This window comes from Ornithorhynchus anatinus, chromosome 7 (assembly GCF_004115215.2).
Source record: "Ornithorhynchus anatinus isolate Pmale09 chromosome 7, mOrnAna1.pri.v4, whole genome shotgun sequence".
NCBI lineage: Eukaryota > Metazoa > Chordata > Mammalia > Monotremata > Ornithorhynchidae > Ornithorhynchus > Ornithorhynchus anatinus.
The window spans coordinates 57,448,922-57,463,051 of NC_041734.1; the positions used below are offsets into that span (position 1 = coordinate 57,448,922).

At 47.6% G+C, this 14,130-nt stretch overlaps 1 protein-coding gene and 1 non-coding gene across 4 annotated transcripts in view; one reads left to right on the forward strand and one right to left on the reverse strand.

Annotated features, from left to right (window-relative positions):
• KCND3 (potassium voltage-gated channel subfamily D member 3) overlaps positions 1 to 14,130 on the forward strand; it is a 185,152-nt gene that overhangs the window by 147,154 nt on the left and 23,868 nt on the right. The gene's annotated exons all lie outside the window — the stretch shown is intronic.
• On the reverse strand, positions 13,183 to 13,320 carry LOC114813425. The gene has a single exon (XR_003761145.1). It is a non-coding gene; the product is annotated as a small nucleolar RNA SNORA7 (small nucleolar RNA).

Consider the following 14,130-nt stretch of genomic DNA (forward strand, 5'->3'; position numbering starts at 1 on the left):
AGGACAGGCTGTAGTCAGGATTGAACTCCTCTGGGGCAGTTATGTCTGTAGGAGCCCCACAACTTGGCTTGTTCAGAGACCAAGATTATTCATTAGGATCTCTGGACCCACCGGGCATCAGGAATAGGTTATTGAGAAGAGTAATGGTGCAGTGGGGAGAATATCCCTTTGGAAATGACCCCAAACCACAGGGCTGCCACTTCCAATTGCAGTGAGTAGCATGAGGCACTTCCTTCAGGGCTTTCCACTCAGACTCCAGCTAGTAAACACTTTGATTATTGATTGATTGATTGAGTTTCTGACACGGCTATTTATCATCCGGTCACCAATCCACAACTATCCGAAATTATTTCCAGTTTGGGTAAGAAGGGAGGCACGGCAATAATAGCCCCAGAGAGATGGGGGGACACGGGTGCTTAAAATAAGGCCCAGATTCCAACCTAAGTGGAACTGATTTCTAAGAATAATAACCCATTAGGGTTATCTTGGAAAACAAGTCCCATATCTGCTCAGGCACTCAGTGCCCCAGGATAGATCTGGGAAGCTCTGGGTTGAATGGTTGTTAATACTCTTGTTAAAAAACAAGTTCCTCTAATGGAGATAACAGACATTGGTTATCTTTCTTTTATCCTATTAAAATCCCTCTGGGTCACTGTGAACACCGGGTTGGCTTCTCCATCCCCAGAGCCCCACCTGCTCTGTGCAGGGGCGACTCACAGTGCCACTGAAAATGTCTTTGTCCTCCTAACTTCTGGCTGGACAGCAGATCATCTGCCGCACAGGCCCAACTAATTGGTTTTCTCCACTTCTGTGGATTGGTACCAGGAGGAGATGGTTCATCACCACCCGCAGGTGCTGCCCATCTCAGAGAAGATTGATCCAGAGAACTTCATGGCCCAAGGCCCAGAGGAGAGAGCAACTTGCCAATGACCCTGCCATGGGCAGAGCAGAAGCAGTGTTGCCTAGAGCAGAGCATGGGCCTGAGAATCAGAATCGATCAATCATATTTTTGAGTGTTTACTGTGTGCAGGACATTCTACTAAGCGCTTGGGAGAGTATAGCCCAACAATGTGACAGACACATTCTCTGCCCACATTAAGCTTACAGTCTAGAGAGGGAGACAGATATTAATATAAATAAATTATGGGTATGTATGTAAGTGCTATAGGTCTGGGAGATGTAAAAGGGAGTGGGAAAAGAGGAAATGAGGGCTTAGTCAGCGAAGGCCTCTTGGAGGAGATATGCCTTCAATAAAGCTTTGAAGGTGGGGACAGTAATTAGCTGTCTGATATGAAAAGGGAGGAAGTTCCAGGACAGGGGCAAGAAGTGGGTGAGATAGATGAGATTGAGGTACAGTAAGTACATTGGCATTATAGGAGTGAAGCGTGTGGAGTAGGTTAAAGTAGGAGGGTAGGGAGGCGAGGAAGGAGTGGGCAAGGTGATTGTGTGCTTTAAAGCCAATGGTAAGGAGTTTCTGTTAGATGTGGAGATGGGTGGGTAACCACTGAAGGCTTGAGGGTAGGGAAACATGGGCTGAACGTTTTTGTAAAAAAATGATCCAGGCAGGAGAGTGAAGTATGATCTGGAGTGGGGAGAGACAGGAGGCAACAAGGTCAGTTAAGAGGCTAATTCAGTAATCAAGGCAGGATAAATTTAAGTGCTTGGATTAACGAGGTAGCAGTTCAGATGAAGAGAATAGGGCAGATTTTAGTGAGGTCGTACAGTTTGAACTGAAAGGATTTAGGGATAGATTGAATATGTGGGTTGTGTGAGAGAGGAGTCAAGGACCTGGGTTCTAATCCCAGAGGATAAATAGCCATCAATGAGGACATTGACCATGTCAGAGACTCTATCGATCAGTCAATCATCAAAGTGCTTACTACCTAGCACCTGAGCACTTGTCTACCCTGTGACCTTGGAGAAGTCACTTAACTTCTTTGAGCTTCAGTTACCTAATCTGTAAAATGGGGATTAATACTGTGAGCCCCACATGGGCTGTGTATAATCTGATTACCTTGCAACTACCCCAGTGCTTAGTACAGAGCCTGGCACATAGTAAGCCCTTAACAAATACCATAAAAAGGCCTCCTCAGTCTGTCCCTCCAAATCCATCATGGACCCTCTGCAGGGAGGAACAGGTTTCAGGCATACATCAAGGCCAGCTACTTGCCACCAGGCTCTGCTCCTATTCTCTCATTTCAAGACTGTACCTCTGACCACTCAGATTGCTCAATCTGTCAGTTTTACCCAGATTTGGGGGGTGGAGGGCCCTGCACATGGCTATCTTGTCTACCCCACATCCCTGCGTAAGTCCAAACCCCCTTGTTTGAAAGCCTCAGAGAAGAATACTACCTGCCATGGTGACCTAACGCAGAGTCTCATTCATCCATTCATTCAATAGTATTTATTGAGCGATTACTATGTGCAGAGCACTGTACTAAGCACTTGGAATGTACAATTCGGCAATAACCAATCAGTCATTGATGGTATTCAGTCAATCCCTCATGTTTACTGAGCCCTTACTGTGTATTAGGTGCTTGGGTAAGTACAATACAACAGAGTTAGTAGACACATTCCCCGCCCAGAAGGAGTTTAGAATCTAGAAACGGGGGACAGACATTTATACGAATAAATTACGGATTAAGTACATAAGTGCCATGGGGTTGAGCGTTAGGTGAATGAAGGGTACCAATCCAAGTGCAAAGGTGATGCAGAAGGAAGTGAGAGAAAAGGAAATGAGAGCTTAATCGGGGAAGGCCTCTGGAGATGTGCTTCTAATAAGACTTTTAAGATGGGAAGAGTGATTGTCTTTTGTTTATGACGGGGAGAGAGTTCCAGGCCAGAGGCAGGTTGTGGGCAAGGGATTGGTGGCAAGAGAGATGAGATTGAGGTATTTATTGAGTGTTTATTTTGTACAGAACACTGAACTAAGCACTTAGGATAATATTCATTCATTCAGTTGTATTTATTGAGTGCTTACTATGTGCAAAGCACTTTACTAAGCGCTTGGGAGAGTACAATATTAGAATATTATAATATAATAGAGTTGGTAAAAACAATTCTTGTCCTCATGGATTTTACAATCTAATAATAATAATGTTGGTATTTGTTAAGCACTTACTATTTGCAGAGCACTGTTCTAAGTGCTGGGGCAGATATAGGGCAATCAGGTTGTCCCACGTGAGGCTCACAATCTTCATCCCCATATGACAGATGAGATAACTGAGGCACCGAGAAGTGACGTGACTTGCCCACAGTCACACAGCTGACAAGTGGCAGAGCCGGGATTCGAACCCATGACCTCTGACTCCCAAGCCCGGGCTCTTTCACTGAGCCACGCTGCTTTTCTAGTGTGGGAGACAGACATTAAAATGAATTACAGATGGGGGAAGTGGCAGAGTATACGAATATGTAAATAAGTTAGAAGCAGCGTGGCTCAGTGGAAGGGGCATGGGCTTGGGAGTCAGAGGCCATGGGTTCGGATCCCAGCTCTGCCGCTTGTCAGCTGTGTGACTCTGGGCATGTCATTTAACTTCTCTGTGCCTCTGTTACTTCATCTGTAAAATAGGGATTCAAACTGTGAGCCTCACGTGGGACAACATGATTACCCTGTATCTCCCCCAGCAGTGCTCTGCACAGAGTAAGCGCTTAACAAATACCAACATTATTATTATTATTATAAGTTCTGTGGGGCTGCAGAAGGGGTGAGCACTGAAGGGTTTAAGGGGTTGGATCCAAGTGCATAGGTGATGAAGGAGGTGGGTGAATAGTTGGGTAAATGAGGGGTTAAGTCAGGGAAGGCTGCTGGAGGACATGAGATTTTAGGGGAGCTTTGAAGGAAGGAAGAAGGCCTATATTAAGTGGAAGGGAGTTCTGGACCAGAGGGAGGACGTGAGCAAGGAGTCACTGGTGAGACAACTGATAGAAAGTTCTTCATATCTCACCCTGTTCCCTTCTACTACAGCTTGAACCCATCCTCTAGTCCCATCTCTGCCCCTGCTCCCAATTCCTTTGTTAACCTGTTAGTTGAGGGCTCCAGGCACATAGATAGAGGCAGATTGCTCCTGGCACGGCCCCCGGAAAGAAATGCCAGCACTTGGATGGCAGCACCCATCTCTCCTAGACACATGTCCGAGAGAAGTGGTGACCTACTTCCTAGAAGTTGTCGCCACACCTGAAGGTCTCTGAGCAATTTAAATGGGAGCAGGCCATGGCTTCGGCCTTAGGTTCAACTCAGCATCTGGAGAGGAACACAAAAAGTGTTGTTTTGAGGGCAGTCACATCATTATCATTATTATTATTATTGTATTTGTTTAGCATTTACTATGTGCCAAGCACTGTTATAAGTGCTAGGGTAGTTACAAGGTAATCAAGTTGGACACAGCTCCTGTCCAACATGGGGCTCACAGTCTCAATTCCCATTTTACAGATGAGGCATCTGAGGCACAGGGAAGTTAAGTGACTTAAGGTCACACAACAGACAAGTAGCGGAGCCGGAATTAGAACCCACAAACTCAGACTCCCAAGCCTGAGCTCTTGTCACTAGGTTATGTTGCTTCTTTTGTTTCCTATCCCCTGCACCCAGTAAGAGCACATAAGTACTGTGGACATTGAGGATGAGGGTGATGATGATAACAAGGAAGCCAAAAGGCACTGATTCCCCAGGGAAGGCCCAACCCTAATGATGTTCCAAGCTCTGCTAATAGAAGGAAATGTGATTGGGTTTCTGGCTTCCGGGTTTCTGAGTAATAAGAGAAGGGAAGGAAGTAGAGTGTACAAGCTAATGGCTGCCTGCCTCTCTCTGATAGTGAGTGGAGATCACAAACTGCACGAGCCAAATAATAAGCTCAGGATGATGGTTTTTGAGTGGGGTGAACATAGTTCTTCCCCTCCATGAGCAGGGAACTGGGGAGCCAATCCTGGGGACTGCACCAATGAGGGAGTTGCAAAGATTTAGGGGTCCTGGTGAGGTAGGTTTAGGCCAGTAGTTACCCTATCCCCTAAGTATAATAATCAATCTAGGAAGCATTGTGGCCTAGTGGAAAAATCACTGGCCTAGTAGTCAGAGAAGCTGGTTTCTAATCCCGGCTCTTCCACTTACCTGCTGTGTGACCTTGGGCAAGTCACTTCACTTCTCTGTGCCTCAGTTACCTCATCTGTAAAATGGGGATTAACTGTGAGCCTCACCTGGGACAACCTGATTACCCTGTATCTACCCCAGCGCTTAGAACAGTGCTCGGCACATAGTAAGCGCTTAACAAATACCAACATTATTATTATTATTATTATTAACTTCTTTGGGCCTCAGCTTCCTCAACTGTAAAATGGGGATTTAATATCTGTTCTACCTCCTACTTAGGTTGTAAGCCCTGGGTGGGACAGGGACTTTTTTAAAAAAAATTGGTATTTATTAAGTGCTTACAATGTGCCAGGTACTATACTGAGCAGTGAGGTAGATACAAACTATACATGGGTTTCACAGTCTTCATCCCTGTTTTACAGATGAGGGAACTGAGGCACAGAGTAGTGAAGTGGCTTGCATGGCGTAGTGGATAGAACACGGGCCTGGGAGCCAGAAGGTCATGGGTCCTAATTTCAGCTCTGCCACTTGACTGCTGTGTGATCTTGGGCAAATCACATAACTTCTCTTGGCCTCAGTTCCCTCATCTGTAAAATGGGGATTAAGAGTGTGAGCCCTGTGTGGGACAGGGACTGTGTCCAACTCAATTATCTTAAGCACTTAGTACAGTGCTCTGAACACAGTAATCGCTCAATAAATACAATTGAATAAATGAATGAAGGTAGCATAGCAGACAAAAGGCAGACCTGGGATTAAAACCCAGGTCCTTCTGATTCCCTCCTGCCAACACACTCTTCAGGGTGGGAGTGGTGTGGAAGGGGGGCATAAGAAGAGATATGGATAATCCTTCCCCTTATCTTGTTGTAACAAGGGATGCTGAGACCCAGAGAGGGCAAGGGACTGGGCTGTCCAAGGATGCAGGCTGCGTGGGGAAGCCAGGAATTCCAGGCTGGTTCAGCTGGGTTCCACTAGGCCAGGTGTGGGCCATCCACAGTTTCTGTCTGGGTCTTGTTCTCTCTGTTCCCGCTGTTGTCTTTCCCCTCAAAACACCCTCCCACCCCCAGCTGCATGGGGTTTTTTTGGCCAGGACACTGAAGGGGTTAACAGGCAAGTTAGGGTTGGACTCGGTTCAGGTTCAGCCCTCCTGACCTATGTCAGGGGTCAGGTGGGCAGACAGTGGCTCTGTTTCTGACAAACTAGCACACTTCCCCCGCCCCCCTTCAAAGCCCTACTGAAATCTCACCTCCTTCAGGAGGCATTCCCCAACTAAGCCCCCCTTTTCCTCTGCTCCTCCTTCCCTCCCCATCGCCCTGACTCCCTCCCTCTGCTCTACCCACCTCCCCCGCCCCACAGCACTTGTGTGTATATGCACATATTTATTATTCTATTTATTTTATGAATGATGTATATACATCTATAATTCTATTTATATTGATGCTATTGATGCCTGTTTACTTGTTTTGTTTTGCTTTGTTGTCTGTTTCCCCCCTTCTAGACTGTGAGCCCATTGTTGGGTAGGGATTGTCTCTATCTGTTGCTGAACTGTACTTTCCAAGCGCTCAGTACAGTGCTCTGCACACAGTAAGTGCTCAATAAATAGGATTAAATGAATGAATTCCCTCCATCCCCCAAGGAAGGACTTGTGGCAGTGATGGGGGTTGGGGGGAGGGTGTATGTCCCCAGCACCAATCATCAACGCTGTCCCAGCCGTGAGATCTGTCCCGGCCAGTGCTCACAGGGTGAAAGAGTCATGGCAGGGGTGGCGGCACACAGTCACACACATCTGTGCATATCCGCACACATCCGCATACATCTGCACCTTTGTAGGACCTGCTCCCCCTCCACACTGCCTCCAGGGAGAAACTGAGTCACCTCCCCAGATCAGCTCTGCCCCGAATAGTTCCAAGTTTATGAAAATACAAATAAAATCTTTAATTACTTCTTTCCCTCGAGCCTGATGCTGCTTTATTGACTGCAGCAGCAAGGGAATTCTCTCTAGGCATTCCCTAAAGCAAGGCAAACAGCACATTATAACTCTCCCCCATCTTGCTGGAGCCTAGATATAATCCTGTTAAAGCTCTCCAAAGTCCAAGTTAAACTTCCCCCAAAGTTGCAGGCCTCCTCTGAGCTGAGCTCTTTAAAAGGGGATAATTTATTCCCCACCGGGGGTTTCCTTTTGGGCTCTGTAAATATTTCTGAGATGGATTTTCATCTCATCAATGTGGGGAGCTCATTAAAATGCCCAGCATGTGTGCCTCAGCCTGGCTGGGACCCTGCTCAGCATGGGCCCCGCCAGAGGCATAAGGAGAAAACCAGGAGGAGGAGGAGGAGGAGGAAGGAAGGAAAATGAGGGGGAAAGAGGGGAAGGAAGAGGAGGACAATGAAGAAGAAGAGGAGGAGGGGGAGGAATCAGGAGGAGAAAGAGGAGAAGGACTAGAAGGAGAAGGGGGAGGAAGAAGAGAAAAAGAAAAAAGAGGAGAAGGAGGAGGAGGAGGAAGAGAAAAGGAGGAGGAGGCTGATGAGGAGGAGGAGGAGGAGTAAGAGAAAATGGGGGAAATTCTCCCAGAGACAGAGAGAGGAAAGAGGGAGAAGATGGCATCTCCACACCCTGTCCACCCATGGAGTCTGAGCATGACCTTCGCATCAGAGGTTTCAGGGTGGATGACCTCTGCCTTGGCCGGAGGGTGGATGCTGGGATTTAGACCCTCCTCAAGGGCTGTGGTCCCTGAGTGGGTGGGTTCTCCTGCCTCCAGTTGAACTCTGTAATCAATGGGTTCTATCATCAAAGGGATTTTTGTTTTCTAAGGGTCTGCTCGGGCAGGATTAATAGTGGATTGAATTGCTTTAAAGGGGCCCCACTACCAATGCCTGGAAAATGAATACCCCCAGTTTATCACCATTTTGCACCATTTTCTGGTTTTACCACACTTCCCATGGTCACCACTCCCACCCCAGCACAGGCTCTCCCTATCTCGGACCCCTGTTCCCATCCCCAGGGAATGCTGGCTTCCGGGCAGGTACTCTCCACAATCTGATGGAGAAGGGGAAAGAACAGAAGCTGTTGGGAATGGAGGCAGAGCCCGTGCAGAAAATGGGAGCAGACACTGAGAACTGAGAAAGAGAGGAGCCAGCCATGTGTATAAGATCTGTTGTTTAAAGACTGGTATTGGCCCCGGGGTGACTCAGGAAGCCCCCTCCGAGGAGCACTGTGACCAATGCCATGCTTCCCTGGCCCAAATGCATGCAGCTATGGAACATGGAAGGTTAATTGCAGTGCAGGGTTTTTTTTTTTAATAATAAAAAGGATCAAGGCAAGCGACCTCATTACAACTTAATAAATATGCAGCAGCTGCAAGGTTGGGGGCCAGAGAGAGCCAGCAGATGGACTTCTACCCCTCCCCTCTGCAAGACCCGCTGACTGTAAGTGGATTGAACTCCTCCTGTCTGCATTAGAATTTAAATTAAATTAAATATTGACTGAGGAAGAGGAAGCTGCTGGGGCCAGGGTAAAACGCTAAAAATTACCAAGGAAACAGGCATCCACAGTGAGAAGGTTCACACTTTTGCCTTCACAGGAGCAACCTGTGAGGGAGAAGGAAGAAAGGGGAGAAGGAAGAGGGGAATGGGGAGAGAGAAGAAGGAAGAGGGGAAAGGGAGATGATGAGAAGGGGGACTTCATGACTGGTCTCAAGGATCTCCCCTCTCTCCTTTTTTCCCTCTGGCCCCAAGTTAGTCATTTGGCCCTGAGCAGGAGAGAGATCCCAAGGAGGCTCTGAAATTCCATGTCTTCATCCCCCACAGTGACAATGGTCTTAGGGATTTGGAGCCCTTTGAGGTGGAGAGGGATTGGGAGAGGAGAGAGGAGAGCCACCCCTTTCATCACCAAATTCAGGATCACCAGATTCAGTCACCTGTCTTTGGGCATCCAGGTTTTTTATGATTGACTTTTTCTGTTTGGAAAATAGCAATCTCTGGTGTTTCCCTTCATACTTTCTCTCCAAGCTCCATCCGAACTGGGATCACCCTTTTGATCTCCCCAATAATACTGAGGAAATGGATTCTCCCCATTTTATAGATATAAAAACTGAGGCTCAGAGGGCCAGTTAGTGGCCAACCAGGGGTAATGAGAGCCTAGTTTCCCCAGCCATTGTCCTATTGAGTTCAGGCCCTCCCAGGGACACCCTGAAGTTGCCCGGGCTGAAAACACAAAATGGTCCCAGAGTCTCTGCTGCTGGGGAGTAACGGGGCTGGGAATATCATTTTGTACCTCTTGCCTCCTGCATGGCTACTGCCTGCTCTGGGGCATGCTGAAATGCGTGCTCAGGGCGGGGATATGTGCATAGGAGCCTGGGAGTGTGCATGCAAGAGGGAGGGGCTGAGAGGACCCTAGCCCCGTGCAACCAAAAGATTGTAAACCTCTATAGAATTTCAGCTCCTTGTGAGCAGGTAATGTGTCTACCATCTCTCTTGTAATGTACTCTCCCAAGTGCGGTACAATTCTCGGCACACAGTAAGCACTCGGGAAATACAATTGATTACTACTCTCCTACTACATTCCAGCCCACCCACTTCACTCCTCAAATGCTAAGCTTCTCACTGTACCTCAGTCTCGTCTACCTCACCACCAACCTCTTGCCCCCATCCTGCCTCTGGCCTGGAAAGCCTTCCCTCCTCATATCTGACAGTTACTCTCCCTTCCTTCAAAGCAGGTTGAAGGCACATCTCTAAGAGGCCTTCCCTGACTAAGCCTTCCTTTCCTCTTCTTCCACTCCCTTCTGCATCACCCTGACTTGCTCCCTTTATTCATCCTCCATCCCAGCCCCGTAACACTTATGTACATATCTGTAATTTATTTATATTAATGTCTGTCTCCACCTCTGGACCGTAAGCTCGTTTTGTTTGTTTTGAGTATAGGGCAAGCAGTTAGGCAGAGAGTAAGGCTGGAGATGAGGCACCAGCTCCCTGGCTTCCCACCCAACTGCCTGGCTCCAGAGAGAAAATCAGTGCTCTGGTCTCCTTGACCAGACTGGCCAGGGCCTCTGCTTCGGTCCAGACACCCTGGCTCAGTCACCGAAGCTCTGGAAAGCATTAGCGACTGGACTCCATCTAAGCCAGGCAGGCTGCAAGGCAGCTTTCTGAGTGTGGCCTTCGGAAAGGGTGGGAAAACCTGTATTTGAAGTTTTAATCCCATCTGAGAAGGAGCATGACCTAGTGGGAAGAGCACAAGCCTGACAGTTGGAGGACCTGCATTCTTATCTCAGCTTTGTGGTTTAGTCTGCTATATGACCTTGGACAAGTCACTTAGCTTTTCTGTGCCTCAATTCCTTATCTGTAAAATGAGGATTCATTAGCTGTTCTCCCCCTGAACTGATGATCTTTTGTCTACCCCAGCACTTAGTACAGTACTTAGCATATAGTAAGTGCTTAACAAATACCGTCATTATAATTAATACTAGAAGAGGCATGGCCTAGTGAACAGAGCATGGGTCTGAGAGTCAAAAGGACATGAGTTCTAACCCGAGCTCTGCCACTTGTCTACTGAGTGACCTTGGGCAAGTAACTTAACTTCTCTGCCTCCGTTCACTCATCTGTAAAAGGGGGATAAAGACTGTGAGCCCTCTGAAGGCCTTGGACTGTGTCCAACCTGATTAGCTTGTATCTATCCCAGCACTTATTGCAGTTCCTGACACATAGTAAGCAATTAAATACCATTAAAAAAATATATTATTGTCTGCCTCCCCCATTCCCTTGGGCTTTTTCCCCTGTCTGTCTGTCACTCTCTATAGGTCAGTCCATTAGTCTTTCCCAGTTTCTTTTGGGAAGAAACTCTGTCCTGGCTGCAGAGTGCATCCGGGTGTGGAGAGGGTGGGAAGAAGGAATGGCATCTTCCTGCCCCAATGAGACTCTTGAGCAGAGCAGAGAAGGTTGGGGTGAAAGAGTGGGGACTCTCCAGTAAAGTGGGGCAGTCTCCCCCCTTTCAAAGCTTTATTGAAGGCACATCTCAGGCCTTTCCTGACTAAGTCCTCCTTTTCTCTTCTACCTCTCCTTTCTGCATCACCCTGACTTGCTCCCTTTATTCATCACCCCCTCCCAGTTCAGCATTTATGTACTTATCCATAATTTATTTATTTATATTAGTGTCTGTCTCCCACCTTCTAGAGTGTAAGCTTATTGTGGTCAAGGAATGTGTCTATTGTATTGTTATATTGTACTCTCCTGAGTACTTAGTACGGTGCTATGCACACAGTAAGTGCTCAATAAATAAGATTGACTGATTGACTGCCTGGGACTCTCCAGGGGGACAAGGTGGAGGACTGGATGGAAGGAGGGTTGCGGCCTCGAAGTCTCTAGTGCTGTTTCTGCAAGAACAATGCCTATGATGGTGCCACCAGCTAGATCACTCCTCAGAAGTTCAGAGTAGACTATAACAACAAAGATTCCTTGAGGGTCTGAGTAAGAGGTAAGGTGTAGGGGCACAGAACCCCAGCACTGGGGCAGAATGTGAGGCACGGACAGAATCAGGGTAGGTGGCTGTGGCAGGATAAGTGGGCAGAAAGCTCTGTGGCTCCATTTCCCTCGCTGCCCTCTCCCCAGTTGTGGGCTGGGGTGGAGAGGAGTGAGGGTCCTGGTTTGGGCTCTGCCAGCTGCTTTCAAGAAAAGGGGCAAGGAAAACAGGGCAGGCAAAAATGGCAAAAGGGCAGAATCCTTATTAGCATGGTTAGTGAGAGGGACAATCAGGGCAGCTACTACTGAGACTGAGTCCACTCCACCATTGACAGCAGAGAAAACTCTCGCTCTCATTTCCTTTGAAATCAGCTGGCCTGGGAATAATATGTGACATTTTTACCGTGTTCTGCTTTTCCTCTCGGTTTGGCTTTTGCCAGCCTGCAGGCGGAAGCAGCTGCCTGGTGATCCCCTGGCTGAATCCAGCTGCTGGTAGTGTTGAGTTGGCAGGCGCGGGGTGGGTCTGATGGCCCCTGGATTGTTTCTGGCCCAGGGGTCCAGGCCTCCCCCAACCCTGGCTGTAGCCTCCATGACAACGAGAAATGGTCTTGTGGCCAGAGGGGAGATTCAATGACAAAACCTATTTGGGTTTTGAAGAATCCCAGGAGAGACATGCTACAATCCTGCTCTTCCAGCTCCTCAGAGGGAGGTTCAGGAGGACAGTAGGCTCAATTGCACAAGAGGGATTGAAGTTAGGTGTCAGGGAAACTTTTCAGGCAATGAAGAGCCAGGTTCATCCTCCGTCTGAAGTCAGACTGGAATGGCAGAGCCTGGACTCAGCTTGAAACTTGAGGCCCGTTTCAGGTCTTCAAATGGGGGAGCTGTAGTCCTACGCTGTACCCTCCACCCCCATTCCACAAGCATGTATGCAGCACATTTGCACAGACAGTTCATTCATTCAATTGTATTGATTGAGCACTTACTGTGTGCAAAGTACTGTACTAAGCGCTTGGGAGAGTACAGTACAACAACAGACACATTCCAGGGTGGCTTAGTGGAAAGAGCCCGGGCTTGGGAGTCTGAGGACGTGGGTTCTAATCCCAGCTCTGCCACTTGTCTGCAGTGTGACCTTGGGCAAGCCATTTCACTTCCCTGGGCCTCAGTTACCTCATCTGTAAAATGGGGATTAAGACTGTGAGCCCCACGTAGGACAACCTGATTTTTTTGTATCTACCCCAGTACCCAGAGGCCAGATGTGTAAATACCAAGTATTGTTCTCCACCTTCAGAGCATTATTAAGGTCACATCTCCTCAAGAGGTCTTCCTCTTTTCCCCTGCTCGCTCTCTCTTCTGCATCATCTATGTACTTCAATCTGTGACCTTTGGACACTTGGTATTCGCCACAGCCCCAAACCTAAAGCACTTATGTTGTTGTTGTTGTCTTATGCTGTCGAGTTGTGTCCGACCCATAGTGATGCCATAGGCACATCTCTCCCAGATGCACCCACTTCCACCTGCAATTGTTCTGGTAGTGTTCCCATAGAGTTTTCTTGGTAAAAATACAGAAGCGATTTACCATTGCCTCCTTTCATGCAGTAAAACAGTCTCTGCCCTCAACTCTCTCTCATGCTGCTGCTGCCCAGCACAGGGGAGTTTTGACTTGTAACAGATTGCTTTCCACTCACTAGCCACTGGCCAAACTAGGAATGGAATGGATAGGCCTCTGCTTGACTCTCCCTCCTATAGCCGTGACTGGTAGAGTACTGGAAACTCTTCAGGTGTGACCCTGAGAGGAGTACAGTATTTAGGTACATATCTTTAAATTATATAATACAAATCACTTATATATTCATATCAATGTCTGCCTCCCCCTCTACACTGTAAACTTGTTATGGGTGGTGAACATGTCTGCTAATTCCATTGTACTGTACTCTTCCAAGCACTTAATACAGTGCTTTGCACATAGTAAGTGCTCAATAAATACAATTGATTGATTGACCAACAATCAACAGGACAAGACTTGCTAGGTTAGCATCTTTGTTCAGGGAAAGATGAAGTGTCTAGTCCACTTCCCACACCACCAATTTCACCTGTCTGACTGATGAGACCCTCGTGTTGGCCTGGGTGGGGAGGGAGTCGAGAGGGGCTGGGTCAGAGGTGCCAAATGGCTTCCCACTCAAATGCTTCATCAGGGGGTGTGGAATGGGTCAAGAGGTTGAAGCTCAGCTCCTCCTCTCTCCTGGCAGAAAGGAATGAGGTGATTCACTGTACAGTGTGGGCAGTTTGTAAAGCTTAAATTCAGATACAAAGTTTAATTAAGCCCTAATACAAATTAATTACCCTGCAATATTAAAGTGAAAACTTCCCACTCTCTATCTCAGCTGGAACATAATTCTAGATTACCAAAGGGACAAATTCCATTAGGAAGCAGCGGGAGTTCAGCTGATCAAGGTTAGTAAGATTGTTACTCTACCCAAGAGAGGCCCCCACTTCCCCAACCTCCCCAGCCCCCTACCTCGGTATCTAAGGCAGGAGAAAGTTAACATCACCACCACTCAAATCCATTCTTTCCTTTGTCACTTCCCAAACCTTTCTCTTTCGCTCCT